At 33.6% G+C, this 19,577-nt stretch overlaps 1 protein-coding gene across 1 annotated transcript in view; it reads right to left on the reverse strand.

Moving 5' to 3' along the window:
• LOC134709890 (uncharacterized) overlaps window positions 1-19,577 on the reverse strand; it is a 214,468-nt gene that overhangs the window by 114,691 nt on the left and 80,200 nt on the right. The window lies entirely within an intron of this gene.

Below are 19,577 nucleotides of genomic sequence, written 5' to 3' on the forward strand. Positions count from 1 at the left end.
TCATAGATTTCTTTTTACTTATATTAAAGTTATGATGCGAAAACCAAGAAAAATGCTTATTTGGACCCCTTTTTGGCCCCTAATTCCTTAACTGTTATAACAAAAATTTCAAAAATCAGTCCCAACCTTCCTTTTGTGGTCATAAACCTTGTGTCAAATTTCATACATTTCTGTATACTTCAACTTAAGTTACTGTGCAAAAAACAAGAAAATGCTTATTTTGGCCCTTTTTGGCCCCTAATTCCTAAAATCCTAAAAGTTAGAGTGCGAAAACAAAAAGTATTCGGACGACGACGACAAAGACGAAGACGCCAACGTGATAGCAATATACGACGAAATTTTTTTCAAATTTTGCAGTCGTATAAAAACGGATACAAATCCAATTAGTGCACATTGGCAGGCCTATCAGACGGTGCCTCATGTGCAGAGTCTGGTGAGACCTTTGCATTAATGAAAACTAGAACCCTAGTCCCGTTTTTCATTCCTGTCATGTAATAGTGTCATTTTAGTGTTATATGTAATATTGCCATAAAAGTGCGAGGTTTGGCTAGCCACAAAACTAGGTTCAATCCACCATTTTGTTCTGTACCCAGTCAGGAAATGGCTATTGTTATATTATAGCTTGTTTCTGTGTGTGTTACATTTTAATGTTGTGTTGTGATCTGTTTGGACATTAAGTTACAATTTCATTCAGACAAGTAAGTTTTGGTATGTACTTGTCCTACTGGACAAGATGGAAAAAAAGTTATTGTAGAGGCCTGCTTATCTCAAAAACCATTTATGATTATTGCTAAAAACTTTACACACTTCATAGTTATATAAATCAAAATAAATCAAAAGATCTGTTTATTTTTTGGTGATGATTCAAAATTTTATTTAAGAGTTATTGGGTTTTTGTAAAAAAAAAAAAAACTAGAGGCTCTAATGAGCCTGTGTCACTCACCTTGGTCAATGTGAATATTCAACTAAGGACATCGATGGATTCACGACAAAATTGTGGTTTTGTGATGGTGATGTGTTTGTACATCTTACTTTACTTAACAGTCTTGCTGCTTACAATTATCTCTATCTATAATGAACTTGGCCCAGTAGTTTCAGTGGAATATGTTAATAAAAATTTAAAAATTGGCTATAAAGGACAATAACTCCATGGGGGGTCAATTGACCATTTCGGTCATGTTGGCGTATTTGTAAATCTTACTTTGCTGAACATTATTGCTGTTTACAGTTTATCTTTATCGATAATAGTATTCAAAATAACCAAAAACAGCAAAATTTCCTTAAGATTACCAATTCAGTGGCAGCAACCCAACAACAATTTGTCCGATTTGTCTGAAAATTACAGGGCAGATAGATCTTAATCTGATAAAGATTTTTACCCTTTGTCAGATTTGCTCTAAATGCTTTGGTTTTTGAGTTATAAGCCAAATACTGCATTTTACCCCTATGTTTTATTTTAAGCCACGGGGGCCAACTTGGTTGGTTGACTGGGTCACGCCACACATTTCATAAACTAGATAACCCAAAGATGATTGTTGCCAAGTTTAGATTAATTTGGCCAAGTAGTTTCATAGGAGAAGATTTTTGTATAAGATCATTAAGATAACTAAGATTTACGAAAAATGGTTAAAAATTGACTATAAAGGGCAATAACTCCTGAAGGAGGCAACTGACCATTTTGGTCATGTCGACTTATTTGTAAATCTTACTTTGCTGAACATTATTGCTGTTTACAGTTTATCTCTATCTATAATAATATTCAAGATAATAACCAAAAACATCAAAATTTCCTTAAAATTACAAATTCAGGGGCAGCAACCCAACAACGGGTTGTTCGATTCGTCTGAAAATTTCAGGACAGATAGATCTTCACCTTATAAACAATTTTACCCAATGTCAGATTTGCTCTAAATGCTTTGGTTTTTGAGTTATTAGCCAAAAACAGCATTTTACCCTTATGTTCTATTTTTAGCCGTGGCGGCCATCTTGGTTGGTTGACCGGGTCACGCCACACATTGTTTAAACTAGATACCCCAATGATGGTTGTGGCCAAGTTTGGATTAATTTGGCCCAGTAGTTTCAGAGGAGAAGATTTTTCTAAAAGCTAACGACGCCGGACGCCAAGTGATGGGAAAAGCTCACTTGGCCCTTTGGGCCAGGTGAGCTAAAAATGGAACAATTTGTTCCCAAGTTGAGATTTTTAATAATAGAGTTATACCTCAAGTGAAGGGGCCACCACCATCCCCAAGATGAATTTCGAGATACATGTAAGTGTAGATTGAAGGAACATGACAAAAATCAAAACTGATGAGAATACCTGTATATTAATTTACCTGTAGTGGGATGTATTACACAGGTAAGGTAATCGGACATCCTAGGGATGTTTTTATTTCTAGATCACCTAGATGTTTGCGATGAGAACTATTTAACACGAATTATATTCTTATTTAATAAATGTCAATTTTCACTGGTAGGTATAACTCTATTATTAAAAATCTCAACTTGGGAACAAATTGTTCCATTTTTTGCATAAATCTTGATCAATGATTATTTTTGCTTTTTTATATATATTTATGAGAGACTCAAAAATCCGATTAAAGCATTCTTTGTGGCTGTCATATTGTCTTCAAAAGACAAAAAAATGCATTTCATCCCTCTGTTCCATTTTAGCTATTGTGGCTCTCTTTTAATTAAAATAAAAAAAATATACTTGATACTCTGAAACTCATTCAGCCAAAGTTTGGCCGAAATTAATTTAGCAGTTTCAAAAGAGAAGATTTTTTTTAAATTTAACTAAAACAGGGGTCTACATGTTGCGCCTTATCCAGGGCTTAACAATAATGTGTCTGATTGTCTGGTACCAGAGGAAAAAAGGTTGGACAAATAAATGCTATATCAAGTTGCAATCAATAATTTAAAACTGGTTCATTGTCAGGTACTTTGTAACAGGTAAAAGGCATACTATTCTTGGAAACCAGTCTTACTGATCGGAATCAGCGATGCACTTTGTAGATAAAGTAACTTGGATTGTGATTAAATAGTTGACACAGCATATGTTTCTGACACAGTGTGAATTTGGTCTAATGAACTTTTTTTTTTGCCTTTGAGCAATTCACTATACTGTTGAATATTAATCCTCTCAAAATAATGTTTGAAGAAATTTTCTTTTTATTTATGAAATTTCAAATGAAATGAAACAATAATTACTCATTTAAATACATCATCAAATATTTATTGTTATCACTTAATGGTAAAGATTGTTTTAATTTATCAGTTGGTTACGTAAAAGTGAATATACATTGTATATTGTATTAAACAATGATTTAAGTTTATTCAACTACTATACTGGACAAATAAAGATAACTCCAATTGAAATTTGCAATTAGATATTTCTTGCTATTGCGCAATTATGTGCAATTGAAAATATTTGCTATTTCACAATACTGTGCAATTGAAGATTTTTTGCTATTGCGCAATACTGTGCAATTGAAAATTTCTTGCAATTGCACAATACTGCGCAATTGAAGATTTCTTGTTATTGCTGAGTACTGTGCAATTGACAATGTCTTGCTATTGCACAATTCTTAATATAATAATTTTAGATCCTGATTTGGACCAACGTGAAAACTGGGCCCATAATCAAAAATTTAAGTACATGTTTGGATTCAGCATATCAAAGAAACCCAAGAATTCAATGTTTGTTAAAATTAAACTAAGTTTAATTTTGGACCCTTTGGACTTTAATGTCGACCAATTTGAACACAGGACCAAAAATTAAGAATCTACATACACAGTTAGGTTTGGCATATCAAAGAACCCCATTTATTCAGTTTTTGATGAATCAAACAAAGTTTTATTTTGGAACCCTGATTTGGACCAACTTGAAAACTAGGCCAATAATCAAAAATCTAAGTACATTTTTAGATTCAGCATATCACAGAACCCCAAGGATTCAATTTTTGTCAAAATTAAACTAAGTTTAATGTTGGACCCTTTGGACTTTAATGTAGACCAATTTGAAAACGGGACCAAAAATTAAGAATCTACATACACAGTTAGATTCTGCATATCAAAGAACCCCAATAATTCAGTTTTTGATGAAACTAAACAAAGTTCAATTTTGGACCCTTTGGGCCCCTTATTCCTAAACTGTTAGGACCAAAACTCCCAAAATCAATACTGACCTTCCTTTTATGGTCATAAACATTGTGTTTAAATTTCATAGATTTCTTTTTACTTATATTAAAGTTATGATGCGAAAACCAAGAAAAATGCTTATTTGGACCCCTTTTTGGCCCCTAATTCCTTAACTGTTATAACAAAAATTTCAAAAATCAGTCCCAACCTTCCTTTTGTGGTCATAAACCTTGTGTCAAATTTCATACATTTCTGTATACTTCAACTTAAGTTACTGTGCAAAAAACAAGAAAATGCTTATTTTGGCCCTTTTTGGCCCCTAATTCCTAAAATCCTAAAAGTTAGAGTGCGAAAACAAAAAGTATTCGGACGACGACGACAAAGACGAAGACGCCAACGTGATAGCAATATACGACGAAATTTTTTTCAAATTTTGCAGTCGTATAAAAACGGATACAAATCCAATTAGTGCACATTGGCAGGCCTATCAGACGGTGCCTCATGTGCAGAGTCTGGTGAGACTTTTGCATTAATGAAAACTAGAACCCTAGTCCCGTTTTTCATTCCTGTCATGTAATAGTGTCATTTTAGTGTTATATGTAATATTGCCATAAAAGTGCGAGGTTTGGCTAGCCACAAAACTAGGTTCAATCCACCATTTTGTTCTGTACCCAGTCAGGAAATGGCTATTGTTATATTATAGCTTGTTTCTGTGTGTGTTACATTTTAATGTTGTGTTGTGATCTGTTTGGACATTAAGTTACAATTTCATTCAGACAAGTAAGTTTTGGTATGTACTTGTCCTACTGAACAAGATGGAAAAAAAGTTATTGTAGAGGCCTGCTTATCTCAAAAACCATTTATGATTATTGCTAAAAACTTTACACACTTCATAGTTATATAAATCAAAATAAATCAAAAGATCTGTTTATTTTTTGGTGATGATTCAAAATTTTATTTAAGAGTTATTGGGTTTTTGTAAAAAAAAAACAAAAAAACTAGAGGCTCTAATGAGCCTGTGTCACTCACCTTGGTCAATGTGAATATTCAACTAAGGACATCGATGGATTCACGACAAAATTGTGGTTTTGTGATGGTGATGTGTTTGGAGATATTACTTTACTGAACATTCTTGCTTCTTACAATTTTCTCTATCTATAATGAACTTGGCCCAGTAATTACAGTGAAAAATGTTAGTAAAAATTAACAAATTTGATGGAAATTGGTAAAAGTAGACTATAAAGGGCAATAACTCCTAAGGGGGTCAATTGACCATTCGGGTCATGTTGACATATTTTTAGGTCTTACTTTACTTACTGTACATTATTGCTATTTACAGTTTATTTTTATCTATAATAATATTCAAGATAAAAACCAAAAACAGCAAAATTTCCTTAAAATTACCAATTCAGAGGCAGCAACCCAACAACGGGTTGTCTGATTCATCTGTTAATTTCAGGGCAGATAGATCTTAAACTGACAAACAAATTTAAACCCTATCAGATTTGCTCTAAATGCTTGAGTTTTTAAGTTATAAGCAAAAACTGCATTTTACCCCTATGTTCTATTTTTAGCCGTGGCAGCCATCTTGATTTGATGGGCGGGTCATCGGACACATTTTTTAAATAACATACCTCAAAGATGACTGTGGCCAAGTTTGAATTAATTTGGCTTAGTAGTTTCAGAGGAAAAAATGTTTGTAAAAGACTTCTAAGATATACGAAAAATGGTTAAAAATTGACTATAATTGGCAATAACTTCTAAAGGGGTCAAATGACCATTTCGGTCTTGTTGACTTAATTGTAGATATGTGGTTGTCTAATTCATCTGAAAATTTAAAGGCAGATATATCCTGACCTTGTTAACAATTTTAACCCCTGTCAGATTTGCTCTAAATGCTTTGGGTTTTAAGTTATAAGCCAAAAACTGCATTTTACCCCTATGTTCTATTTTTAGCCGTGGCAGCCATTTTTATTTGATGGCCAGGTCACCGGACACATATTCTGAACTAGATACCCTTAAGATGATTGTGGTCAAGTTTGGATTAATTTGGCCCGGTAGTTTCAGAGCAGAAGATTTTTGTAAAAGACTACTAAGATTTACGAAAAATGGTTAAAGATTGACTTCAAAGGGCAATAACTTCTAAAGGGGTCAACTGACCATTCCGGTCATGTTGACTTATTTGTAAATCTCACTTTGCTAAACATTATTGCTGTTTACAGTTTATCTCTATCTATAATAATATTCAAGATAATAACCAATAACAGCAAAATTTTCTTAAAATTACCAATTCAGGGGCAGCAACCCAACAATGGGTTGTCCGATTCATCTGAAAATTTCAGGGCAGATAGATCTTGACCTGATAAACAATTTTGCCCCATGTCAGATTTGCTCTAAATGTTTTGGTTTTTGAGTTATAAGCCAAAAACAGCATTTTACCGCTATGTTCTATTTTTAGCCGTGGTGGCCATCTTGGTTGGTCGACCGGGTCACGCCACACATTTTTTAAACACGATACCCTAATGATGATTTTGGCCAAGTTTGGTTTTGTTAGGCCCAGTAGTTTCAGAGAAGAAGATTTTTGTAAAAGTTAACGACGATGGACGCAGGACGACAACGGACGACAGACGCAGGATGACGACGACGGACGCAAAGTGATGAGAAAAGCTCACTTGGCCCTTTGGGCCAGCTGAGCTAAAAAATGCTTGACTTTTGCCCACTTTTTGCCCCTTATTCCTAAACTTTGTGGCAATTACCCCCAAAATAAATCCCAGCCTTCAATTTGTGGTATTGTACCTTGTAGTAAAATTTCAGAGAGATCCATACGCTTGAGCACAAGTTATTGTCTAGAAACTAAAAAAATGCTTTTGGGCCCCATATTCCTAAACATTTAGGGTAATTATAGCCCCAAACTCAATTCCAGCCTTCCCTTTGTGATATGGAACCTTTAGGGTCAGGTGAGCTAAACTAGAGGCTCTTAAGAGCCTGTGTCGCTCACCTAGGTATATGTGAATATTAAACACAAGAAGCAGATAGATTCATGACAAAATTGTGTTTTGGTGATTGTGATGTGTTTGTTCATCTTACTTTACTGAATAGTCTTGCTGCTTACAATTATCTCTATTTATAATGAACTTGGCCCAGTATTTTCAGAGGAAAATGTTAGTAAAAGTTAACAAATTTTATGATAATTGTTAAAAATTGACAAAGGGGGTCAAATGACCATTTCCATCATGTTGCCTTATTTGTAAATCTTACTTTTCTGAACATTATTGCTGTTTACAGTTTATCTCTATCTATAATAATATTCAAGATAATAAACAAAAACAGTAAAATTTCCATAAAATTACCAATTCAGGGGCAGCAACCCAACAACGGGTTGTCCGATTCATCTGAAAATTGCAGGGCAGATAGATCTTGACCTGATGATCAATTTACCCTCTTGTCAGATTTGCGCTTACGGCTTTGGTTTTTGAGTTATAAGCCAAAAACTGCATTTTACCCCTATGTTCTATTTTTAGCTGTGGCGGCCATCTTGGTTAATTGACCGGGTCACTGGACATATTTTTAAAACAAGATACCCAAATGATGATTGTGGCCAAGTTTGGATTATTTTGACCCAGTAGTTTCAGAGGAGAAGATATTTGTAAAAGTTAACGCCGGACGACTGATGACGAAGGACGACGGACGCCAAGTGATGAGAAAAGCTCACTTTGCCCTTTGGGCCAGGTGAGCTAAAAAGGAAGGGGGATTTCACATGTCGCACTGTATCTCAAAACCATTTATGATTATTGCTTAAAACTTAACACACTTCTAATTATAAAAAAGAAGATGTGGTATGATTGCCAATGAGACAACTATCCACAAAAGACCAAAATGACACAAACATTAACTACTATAGGTCACTGTATGGTGATAGTTATTGATTTTTTGGTAAAAAAAAAAGGATTTTCACATTTTGCCCTGTGTCTCAGATGATTATTGCATAAAACTTCACACACAAGACGTATCATGCGCTCGTGGCACAGCTGTAAATTTTAATAAAAAAAACCTGTAACTAGGGAACGAAAAATCTAAATTTATAAAAATCAAAAGCTCAAGTCAAAAGATATAAACAATTCACCAAAGTTTCTTGCAAATTGAGTTATTGTCAGAAAACTGGACAAAAAATTGAAAGGGAGCTCATGTCAATAAATATAAACAATTCACCAAAGTTTCATGCAAATTTGTTAAAAGTGTTTTTCAGTTATTGTCCAACATATTGACAACAGATAGATTGAACGGTTCACCACAATAACTCCTTAGGGGGTCAATTGACAATTTCGGTGGAATAAATTTAATTATTTGTCGATCTAACTATACTGAACATGTTTGTTGTTTACAGTTCTCTATTATTAATAATATTCAAAATAATAACCAACCAGATGCTCCGCCGGGCTCACCTTTTAACGACCACAGAGGTTGAACCCTGAACAGTAGGGGCAAGTATGGACAAAACATTCAAGCTTGATACAGTTCTGAATTGGATTGTGATAAATTTTTTGACATAATATGAGTTTATAACACAAAACAAATGTCAAGATCTTACAAATCTATTGCACAATATTGTGCAATTAAAGATTTCTTCTTCAAACTTTTCAAAAATTTGAAATTTGAAAAAAATTGGGGGGAAAATTTGAAAACTACCACACATCCCCCCATTTTTTTTTACAATTACTCCAAAACCTGACATTTCTTTATACATCATTTACAAGTAGTATAAGGGAGTTAAATATGAACATACACAACATTGTATGTTAATTTTTTTTTGAATTACCTCCCTTACACTGCTTTAAATTGTCTTAATTGTCCAGAAAAACCTAGTTTCCCCCTTTTTTTGAGCCATAACCCCCCAAAGTCAGTACTAAGTATCCCTTAATTGTATGGAAACTTGTGGTACATTTTCAGAGACTTATTCATACACTTAAACACAAGTTATTGTTTGAGAACTACAAAAATGCTTATTTTGGGCCCTTTTTTTTTGCCCCTCATTTCTAACTATTGGGACCATAACCCCCAAAACCAATACTAACTATCCCTTCATTATATGAAAACTTGTCGTATAATTTCAGAGAGATTCATATACTTAAACACAAGTTAATATTTGAAAACTACCAAATTGTTTATTTAGAGCCCCCTCTTTGGCCCCTAATTCCAAAACTATTGGGACCATAACTCCAAAAATCAATCCCAACCTTCCTTAAGAAGGTGACGCAGACAACAACCATGACAACATGAAGGCATTATACAACGCAAAAAATTGTTTGCAGCGTATAAAAACTACAACATTCCCTTAAAATTACCAATTTAGTGGCAGCAACACAAACTGATTTCTCCAGTTAAGTGTGCTGTCAATTTTAACTTCTTATAATTTTTTACACGGAGAAGTTTGTAATAGTAAGGTGGTATCACGGTCGTGGTGAGGTCTTCAAGATCGAGATGAGCGTGTCCAACTTTAAACATGTTCAAAACAATCGTGGTGCGGTCGTGATAAAATCAGGTCGTAGTAGAAGTGTAGTAAGAGCCTAGTAACGGATCGCAAAGGTCGCTGTAACATCGTAGCGAGAGCGTAGCGAGAGCGTAGCGAAAGCGTGTTTCTATTTGGAGAGACTGCGCTACGACCTCACTGTGACCATCTCGTTTTCACCACGAACCAACTACGCTTCCATCACGACTATACCAAGCTGTTACCTCAACTGGCAAAAGTTAAGACACGTACTGTACATGGAGGAATTTTTGTGCAGTTAAAAAAATGTTGCCAATATATTTTAGCAGAAGCAGAGTTATGAAAGTTAATCAGATATTCACACACTTTTAGAGAATCGTGTAGCAGTCATGTGTCCTCGTGTACGGTGAAGTAGAGATCGAAGAGTGGTCGAATGTGGTCGCGAAGGGATCGGGTATTGGTCGAGTTGGTCTGGGATAAAATAAATATAGAAGTCGCAGTGATCTTGAAGCGATCGAGCATTGGTCAAGTTAATCTGGATATGATCGGACATTAGTCGAGCAAAGGTCGAAATGATCGAGTACTGACCGGTAAAACTTTTGTATTCCGATTGAACTCGATCTCTACACGATCCTTTCCCGTAGTTTGTCTTGATCGAGTTGGGCTGATCGGCAGTGTGAACCTAGCTTTATGATTGATTGCTTGTTGTTTTCTGAATGTTCAGTGGTAATATTTCATGCTGAATAACGACAGAGAGAATAACTTTCAAACAATAATTTTGATGCTGCATAGACAGCATGCTTTGTTGTTGAAATGAATTTTCAAAAGTCTAAAATAAATACATGTTAACAAAACCAGGACAAGAGAGAGAGAGAGAGAGAGACGACAACAAAAAAAAACAAAAAAGATTTATACCAAATATAAAAATATTTTCCATAGATTTTTTATTCATATTAGGCAACCCTCTTTTTTGGTTGGTTGTAGCATGTTGATCTCACCGACTTTGTAGTTTTAAAGGAGACCACTAAAATCGACTTACTAAATAGAATCTCCTTGTTGATGATCTTATACTATTAATATTATCCATTCTTTTCTGTTTGAATATCAGATATTTATTTGAAACAAACCAAGATATATCATATGGTTTATAGAATAGAAAATAATTACCTCCCCCCCCCCCCCCTAAAAAAAAGTACCAAAAAAAAATGGCAATAAAAAAAGAATAGAAAATAACGGATTCTTCTGAATAATACATGTATTTTAATTATTCAGCAATGATAACATTTTATACCACTGATAAAACAATTCATGACAGAGGTCAGACCAGAGACATATCATATGTATGTCTCTGTAACAATTGAGCATTACCAGATTTGAAATTTTAATTATGAAATGCATATCATATAACAATATTTTTCTCAATAAATGCTGAAAGATAAATATAACATTCAAGTATTTTTTATTAGAAAAGAAATTATAATATGATCTGATATAATTTTCCCATTGCCTTTCTTGATTATCTATCGAGGTTATTCATCCCCGACTTGATTGCATGTTCTAAATTTTATCGACGAGAATCTCATTCTGGGCCGCGAACTTTAACGGGATTTCACGGAGTTGCCAATCTCTGTGTATATATGTCTCTGGTTACAGTAATAGTGAGAAAAAAATGATAAAAAAGCCTAGTGATAAATTTCATGCGTATGAACCGCTTATTTGGAATTATTTTCACTATTTACGTTCAGCGTAGAATATTTGGGTACTCGCGAATACAACCTAATTCTAGTGATCGAATTTTCATTCTATCAGATATCATATTTGTATTATGTCGTCTAACCAACAGGACTATCTCTGTTATAAAACTGAACGTTCAGCTTCTCAGTACTAGTACCTCATATCACAAATCAAATATGATCAAATATACCTTATGCCATCTTAACTTCTGTTTCATTATCCGTGATATTTAAATTAAAACGAAGAAAGTAAAATAGTTTTCCCTGTTTAAGTTTTTCAGATGCTATCAACATTGACAAATAGTACCCTTTATGGAGTTTAAAAACTGTTACATGATGTCTTCTTACGTCGCCTGAATTACAATTTATGTATTTTTTTCTGTAATTTATTTATATTTGCCGTTCATAATAATTAACTTATAAATGTTTATTTGGCATGCCATACTCGATAAAATTGCGGACGTGAAAGAAAGCACTCTTTACCAAAACGTCAACGGTGATTACATTCCACGGAGGTTACATTTGTTCATTCATCTAAGATATAACATAACTGAAGATAAAAGTTGTACTAAAATTAAATGGGAATTTATTTCAAAAATGTGTGTTTGTTTAAAATAGACCATTCAACGGAGATGTGACAATACATGCAATAGACTTTCAACTTATCTACTACTTTATATAGGACTTGCATGGATATTATTCTTTTACTTATATTAGAAACAATTTCAGTAAGTCTACCTTTTTGGAGAAACAATTATTACTCTGGCTTTCTTGGATTAAGACACTTACTATCCGTCGTTTACAAGCATTTTTTTCTCCAATGATAGAAAGTGCGAAATCCTGGGATTCCCGTTCTAAAAATAAATAGCGATTGTATAGCGATCGAAAACTCTAACGATTCGTCAACGTATGCTTTATGAAACGCACGTAAACGTAATTGTTATGTAGTCGTTAGTTACACGCTAAAATCTACGTTAGTCGTTATTAGCGATTGCTTTATGAAACGGCAGCCTGATCTGTTAACTATTGAATTTAGTCTATATAGTCTTTAGTTTTATTTGTATGTATCTTTGTATTTACAGTGACTTGGTGGGTTTAGATTAAAGTTGTACAAAGAACACTTCAGTCATCTATAGCCAATTAACAGTAGTAGCAGAGCTCACAACATCCAGGGAGACGAGACGGGTCTAGATCACTCATCTGCTGATATGGCACCTGCTGATTTTGCACCATAAACCTGCCAATTTTACCCCTACGTAGAACAACTAAAGTTGCTTCCCTTTGTACACTAATGGGTTGTAAATTAAAAATTAATGTCATGTTACTTTATTAATTAAGTTAAATAACAGCTAGCATTAGTTATGTTAGATTGCAGGAAAGTATGATTTAAATGGTTTGTTTAAATTTGAATTTACTTTTAAGAGTTTTGTCTTTTTTACAGTACATAAAATATTGATAAATCATTTGGGAAACAATACATTGTATTAATCTTGCAACGATAAAAAATACAACAAGTGAAATGAAAGTATTTAAAGTAAAAGGAGGAAATGGGTTATGTTTTTTCTTAAAATTTTATTGTTTGAACACCACTAAAAGAAGTTTGCCACACAATTAATATAATTTTATCTATGATTTTATAATGAATGCAAAACGATGATTTGAGTAATTTACAAGATGTAAAAAGGGGGAGGATAGTCATTCTAAAATTTGACTTCGTTCGCAATGAACATGATTATCATGATAAATGTAGGATATCTTTACACTTTCAATGTAATCATGGTGTAAACGTATTTTATAATTTGTATCAATACATACAATCATTATGCATTTTATTCACATATATTTTTATAGAGGAACCTTGATATCACTAGCGTTAATTTGCTTTATCTTTTTTTCTTGTGTTCCAAGATTTGGATAATCACTTTTCAATTATTCAACATATTAAAACTGACTCTCAGTTTCGCTGTGGGATTGTCCCAATACGGGTGGAGACAGGACGCTACGAGAGTCTTCCAATAGATCAAAGAAATTGTTTTGTTTGTGACGATATAATTGAAACGGAGGAGCATGTATCGACTGTATGTCCGTTGTACGACGATCTTAGAGACGTACTGTATAAGATTTTATACTTTGAAAACGAAAATTTTTGTTTATTGCCGAATTCCTTGAAACTTTCATTTATTTTAGCGAGTGAAAATATTAATGTGATACAAAAATGTGTCAAAACCTGCAAACTTATAAGATCGTAGGAGACAGGTTTTTATACCTATAATTGATGTAAATATGTTTTAATATTTAACTTTTGTTTTATAATAGCTTTTTGGAAATATGTAAATACTATAATTCATTTTTAATCCGTCTCTCATATATAGATATAGGAAGATGTGGTGTGAGTGCCAATGAGACAACTCTCCATCCAAAATTGAAATAACAATTTAAAAATTAAACCATTATAGGTTAAAGTAGTTCTTTTTAGAATGGCAGTAATAATTTTAAAGTTTCCTTTTATAATGTGAATTGTGTATACTATATTATTATTCCATTCTCAATTTTATTGATGGTGAGACGTTAATAAAATATTATTGTATTGTATACTCCCACAACACTAGCAGAAGAAGTATATTTAATTTACCCTGATACAGTTATATCAAATTAATTGATTGTGGTTTGTTTTACGTTCAGCATCAAATATTTCATGCATGCCCATGATGATATCAAATCAATGATCATTAATACAACCGAAGGTCTTTAATCGAAATCAATGTCGAAAATTTGAAATTATACTTGAAAATGAGGGTATATTGGATAGAGACATTGAAATTTAGCCTTACAACAGCCATCTCCAAACCCTGCAAGGAGAAGTTCTTGCAAGGGCTATTAACGTACAGAGAGCCTGGCACTTTATATCATCACGAGACAAAGGATGCAAAATCTCCTTTCTGACTAGACGTGGGTGCGTATTTATTCATCCAAAGAACGCCCAACATCATCAGTGACTTTACTGTCGGTTCAAAGAAAAAAGTGATCATATTTCTGCAGTTCCTGAGTCATTTTTGGGGTTTAACACAAATATAATCATCATTCTGTGAAATATTAAAAGGGGTCTTGCGGGACTTTGCTCTTATATCAGAATAAATTCAAAACCAAATACTTTATTGGCACAAACACAATTACAATAATTGGCAAAGGCCCATATTTCTGTACATTAAGTTACACGCCATTATTCCGACAGCCCATTAGTCCGACATCCCATTGGACCGACAACCCATTAGTCCGACAACCCAATAGTTCGACAACCCATTGCTCCGACAGCCCAATACTCCGACAACCCATAAGTCCGACACTTATCAAGTCAAGTACCAGGGTATCAGGGTAAAATAAAATGTGTCTGTCTGTATTATTACGTTTAGATATGTAATAAGTTAATAACATATTTTAAGAAATAACTCCGTATATATATAACATAAGGCTAAGGTTGTTCGAATACTTTCTATATACTCATTATATACTCAATTCAAAATCTGTATATAGAATATAACAGAAAAGAATATGTCATTTTCCAAATTAAAGGATCTTTAAAGAGCATATAAATCAAGAACAACCATTGATAGTACGAGCTACTGATGATAACATAACGCCCAAACATTTTGGTAGACAGGAAGCGTTTGAGTTATGAATCTAAAAAAGCACCACACAGTATAACTGACTTCTATAAATCTTGAAATCAAATTTGAGAAATCATTGTATTGTAGTTCCTGGGAAAAATGTGCCGACAATTTTCCACTTGGCTGTCATGTAATGAGTAATAAATTTGAAAACGCATCACACGACATAGCCGACTTCACTAAACCTTTCAGAAATCCTTGTTATGTAGTTTATGAAAATGATGCAAAGAAAATATTTATGGGACGGACGGACGAACTGATGGATGGACGGTTAGACGGACGGACAGACAGAGATAAAACAGTATACCCCAACTTTTTTTTTTTTAAAGCGGCGGTCTAATGATTGGGTCAACATTCATGCCATTATAGATTAGACCGTTGGTTTTCCCGTTTGAATGGTTTTACACTAGTAATTTTGGGGCCCTTTATAGCTTGTTGTTCGGTGTGAGCCAAGGCTCCGTGTTGAAGGCCGTACTTTAACCTATAATGGTTTAATTTTTAAATTGTTATTTGGATGGAGAGTTGTCTCATTGGCACTCACACCACATCTTCCTATATCCATTAAGACATTATCAATTATACTATTACGATATAATTATCTTTAAAGCCCTATAAGCCTCAGTCACCAAGACAAAATACAAAAAAAAAAAACCTAACACATTGATATCAAATAACAGTCGGTATCAAGACATGTACTACATAATTCAAAAGAACTAACAATGTAATCATCATTCCCCCCCCCCCCCATAATAGTAAAAAAATTGTGTTAACATCGAAAAATTATCCAATTTGTCTTATTTTTTAAAGTTTTTACATGTGCTCGAAATATGGTGAAAGAGTTCCTCTCTCAAATTATTATGAAGTGAGCATTCGATTGAAAAATGACTCTCATCCTCAATTTTATCAGCTGTACAATACGATTTTTTAAGTATCTATAGCATTTTCAATGAACCACCTTTCTTAAAATCAATTAAATTTAAATATTTTTCTTCTTCTTGAAGACAATCTTTAAATGAAAAATAAGTGTCAAGTTTCAAACAAAACCCCTAATGTACCATGTTTTTAAAATTAGACAATTTGACAAAGACATGCACAAGCAGGGCAAGAATGTCACACATTGTCTTATATTTTTTACTAGTTTGGCTTTCATACTGCACTCATTCTATGTGAACAGTCAAAATGCGTTGACTGTATATTTCTGCGACAAAATTAATTTAAATAAAACTCAGATGAGTGATACAAGGAGAGAAAGTGTTGCGACCAAAGAGGGTGGGTAGTGTTATCCAACTCCGATAAATTTATTTATGTAGTTAATAGTAGGGGAAAACCTCACTCCCCTGATACGCGAAAAGGGAGAACCGAAGATCTAGTTAAGTCTTAGATGCATGATTTTTTAATTAGTTGTTAGTGGCTTTGAACTGGCTTTCAGATAACTGCGAATACTCTCAGATCTGTTCCTAGTGTCTTTTTGTTGACGGGATGTACAAGTACCCGGCCACGTCCACTTGTATTTTTGTTAAAGCATTTTTCAACTGATTTTTATAGTTCGTTCTTATTTTGTACTGTTATACCACTGTCGCAGGTTATAGGAGGGTTGGGATCCCGCTAACATGTTAAACCCCGCCATATTATTTATGTATGTGCCTGTCCCAAGTCTGGAGCCCGTAATTAAATGGTTGGCGATTGTTTATGTGTTACATATTTGATTTTCGTTCATATATTTATACAAATAAGGCCGTAAGTTTTCTTTTATAGCTGACTATGCGGTATTAGCTTTGCTCATTGATGAAGGCCGTACGGTAACCTATATATAGTTGTTAATGTATGTGTGATGTATGTCTCTTGTGGATAGTTGTGTCATTGGCAATCATACCACATCTTCTTTTTTTAAAGAAGGTAAGATCAAGACACACATGCAGAAAATAGCGAAATAGAACAGCACAGACCGATATTGGACACACAGACAACTAAATATAAAGATAGATAAAGTACATTGACACGTAAAACGAATATTGGAAGAGGGTAAGGACTTAGCAGTTGTTATAGGCATGTGTATCAACTCCAATTTACTGATACTTTAAAATATCCCGCATGGCAAGAATAATTATAATCAAGACGGACAACCACACATATCATAGAGAACGGAGTTGGTCCTTTTAGAGAAAATTTACACATTAGAAAAACGCATTGTCGGAATAATGGGTTGTCGGAATAATGGGTTGTCGGAATAATTGGCTGTCGGAGTAATGGGCTGTCTGAATATTGGGCTGTCGGAGTAATGGGCTGTCGGAATAATGGGCTGTCGAAATAATGGTTGTCGGACTAATGAGATGTCACCGTTTAGGTTCCATTAAACAACATAATTAAATATGTTATAGTTTTAAAAGAAGCCAAATTCACATTTCTATATATACCAGATATTTATGTAGATAAGAACTTGTCACTTTTAGGACTTGTAAAGAATTACTATTAATGCAGCTTTTAATATTAAGCTGATTTTCACAACAACATGTCGGAAGTATATTTAATATAACAGTTTTAAAGTTTATATTTTCATCTTCTACCTCACCCGATTTACATACATTACAAACTCGTTCATCGGTGCCTGGGTAAACTAAAAGACGCCCTTTTCAATAGCAAGATTGTGTGCACTTAATCTCATTTTACACAGAGATTACCTTTCTAATGTATTACTTAGAACATCAACTGGCATAAGAACTACGCTGACTTGAATTATGAAATTGTTGATAAAGTTTTTTAATTTGGATGAATCGTGCATTTTTGATGATTGATCCTGTGTGCACTGATCAAATAATCGTTGTTTAATACTTGTTAAACATTGTTTAATATAGTCAAGTCCCCCCCCCCCCCCAACCAGGTAGGTTTGAAAATTCTAGATTGTGTAATAGAATGCATTTATTTGTGCACGGGTTCTTTCTTTTCAGTTGCCAGACACATTTGGATACAAGTGTGTTTTCAGACCTAAACATATGTTAAAAAAACTTAATAAATAAAATGAGATGTTTTACCACAACGGTAGCGTGCAAAGTTCGGCTCTACAATAAAGCAGCATTAATCGCTTTGCAATGAACAACTAGAATTTCTTTTATGATTTCATATGGGTTTTTTCCAAAATGGAATTGTCTCCCGAATTATCAAAAACACCACAAATCTCACTTCAATACAGCAATATCGGACTTACTAATGAATCAAATAATTTTTCTAAAAGTTTACAAGGATTATCCAATCAAATTGTTTTCTTAATCTTAAAACATGCTTTCCTAGCTTTTTCCATTGTTAGGGATACCCCTTAATTTAAGGATGTTCGCTGCTCAGTTTCAAAATAAATAACTTTTCATAAACTAGTATGTATTTATAGGGAATAAATTAAGGAATCAAAATAGCAAAAAAAATATAGTGGTACATGCGCTTGTTTTCGAGATATTAGCCATTGGAATTTTAGCGGGAAAATGTTCTCTCTTGATTTTTCATAGCTTTATCATTGACCAGTTCAAGTGCTCAAATACTATTAAAAAATAAATAAAATTTTATAAGACTTTCACAAATGACTTATTATTATACATGTAAAAGATTTATAAAAAGAAAAATGGGGGTCCATGGGGATTTTTTTTAAGGCATTAAAATGGATAAAACCAGAGGATTCTGAAAATCTTACAAAAAATACAAATCATGGCAAGCAGACATCCTTAAGTTGCCATTACACTTAAACATTAATTCCCATGTAACAATATTAAATTGGGATAAAAGATGACACTATGATGTACATGTGGTTAAATATTTTCTGCACAAGACATGATGAATGTTTTGTAAAATTATACTAAATTCTTCGATATTTTTTTGTGAAAGATGAACCATAATATATATATAAAGTGTCTCTTTTGGCCCTTTCTTTAAATTACTTCTAACCTCATCGGCTGATACGACTTCTTCCTATAAACAATTCTGAAAGTGTCTCAATTGATCCTTTCTTTATTTATAACATCACCTGCTGATATGACCCCTTCATATAGACACCATAAAAAGTGTCCCTGTGAACCCTTTCTTTACTTATAAGAATATATTGCATATGATCTCTTCGTGAAGACACCAAAGACAGTGTCTCTATTGATCCTTTATTTACCTAAAACATCACCTGCTGACATGATCCATTCATAAAGACACTATAGAAAGTGTCTCTGTTGATCCTTTCTGTACTTATAACATCACCTGCTGATATGACAACTTTTTATAGGTACTATAGACAGTGTCCCTATTGACCCTTTCTTTACTTAAAACATCCCAGGCTGATAAAACCCCTTTCTGTAGACACCATAGAAAGTGTCTCTTTTGATCCTTTCTTTACTTATAACATCACCTGTTGATATGATCCCTTTATATAGACACCGTAGAAAGTGTCTCTATACTTATAACACCACCTGCTGATATGATCCCTTAATATAGACACCATAGAAAGTGTCTCTATTGATCCTTTCTGTACTTATAACATCACCTGCTGATATGATCACTTCATATAGACACCATAGAAAGTGTCTCTAT

The sequence above is a fragment of the Mytilus trossulus genome, chromosome 3, assembly GCF_036588685.1.
Source record: "Mytilus trossulus isolate FHL-02 chromosome 3, PNRI_Mtr1.1.1.hap1, whole genome shotgun sequence".
Classification (NCBI taxonomy): Eukaryota; Metazoa; Mollusca; class Bivalvia; order Mytilida; family Mytilidae; genus Mytilus; species Mytilus trossulus.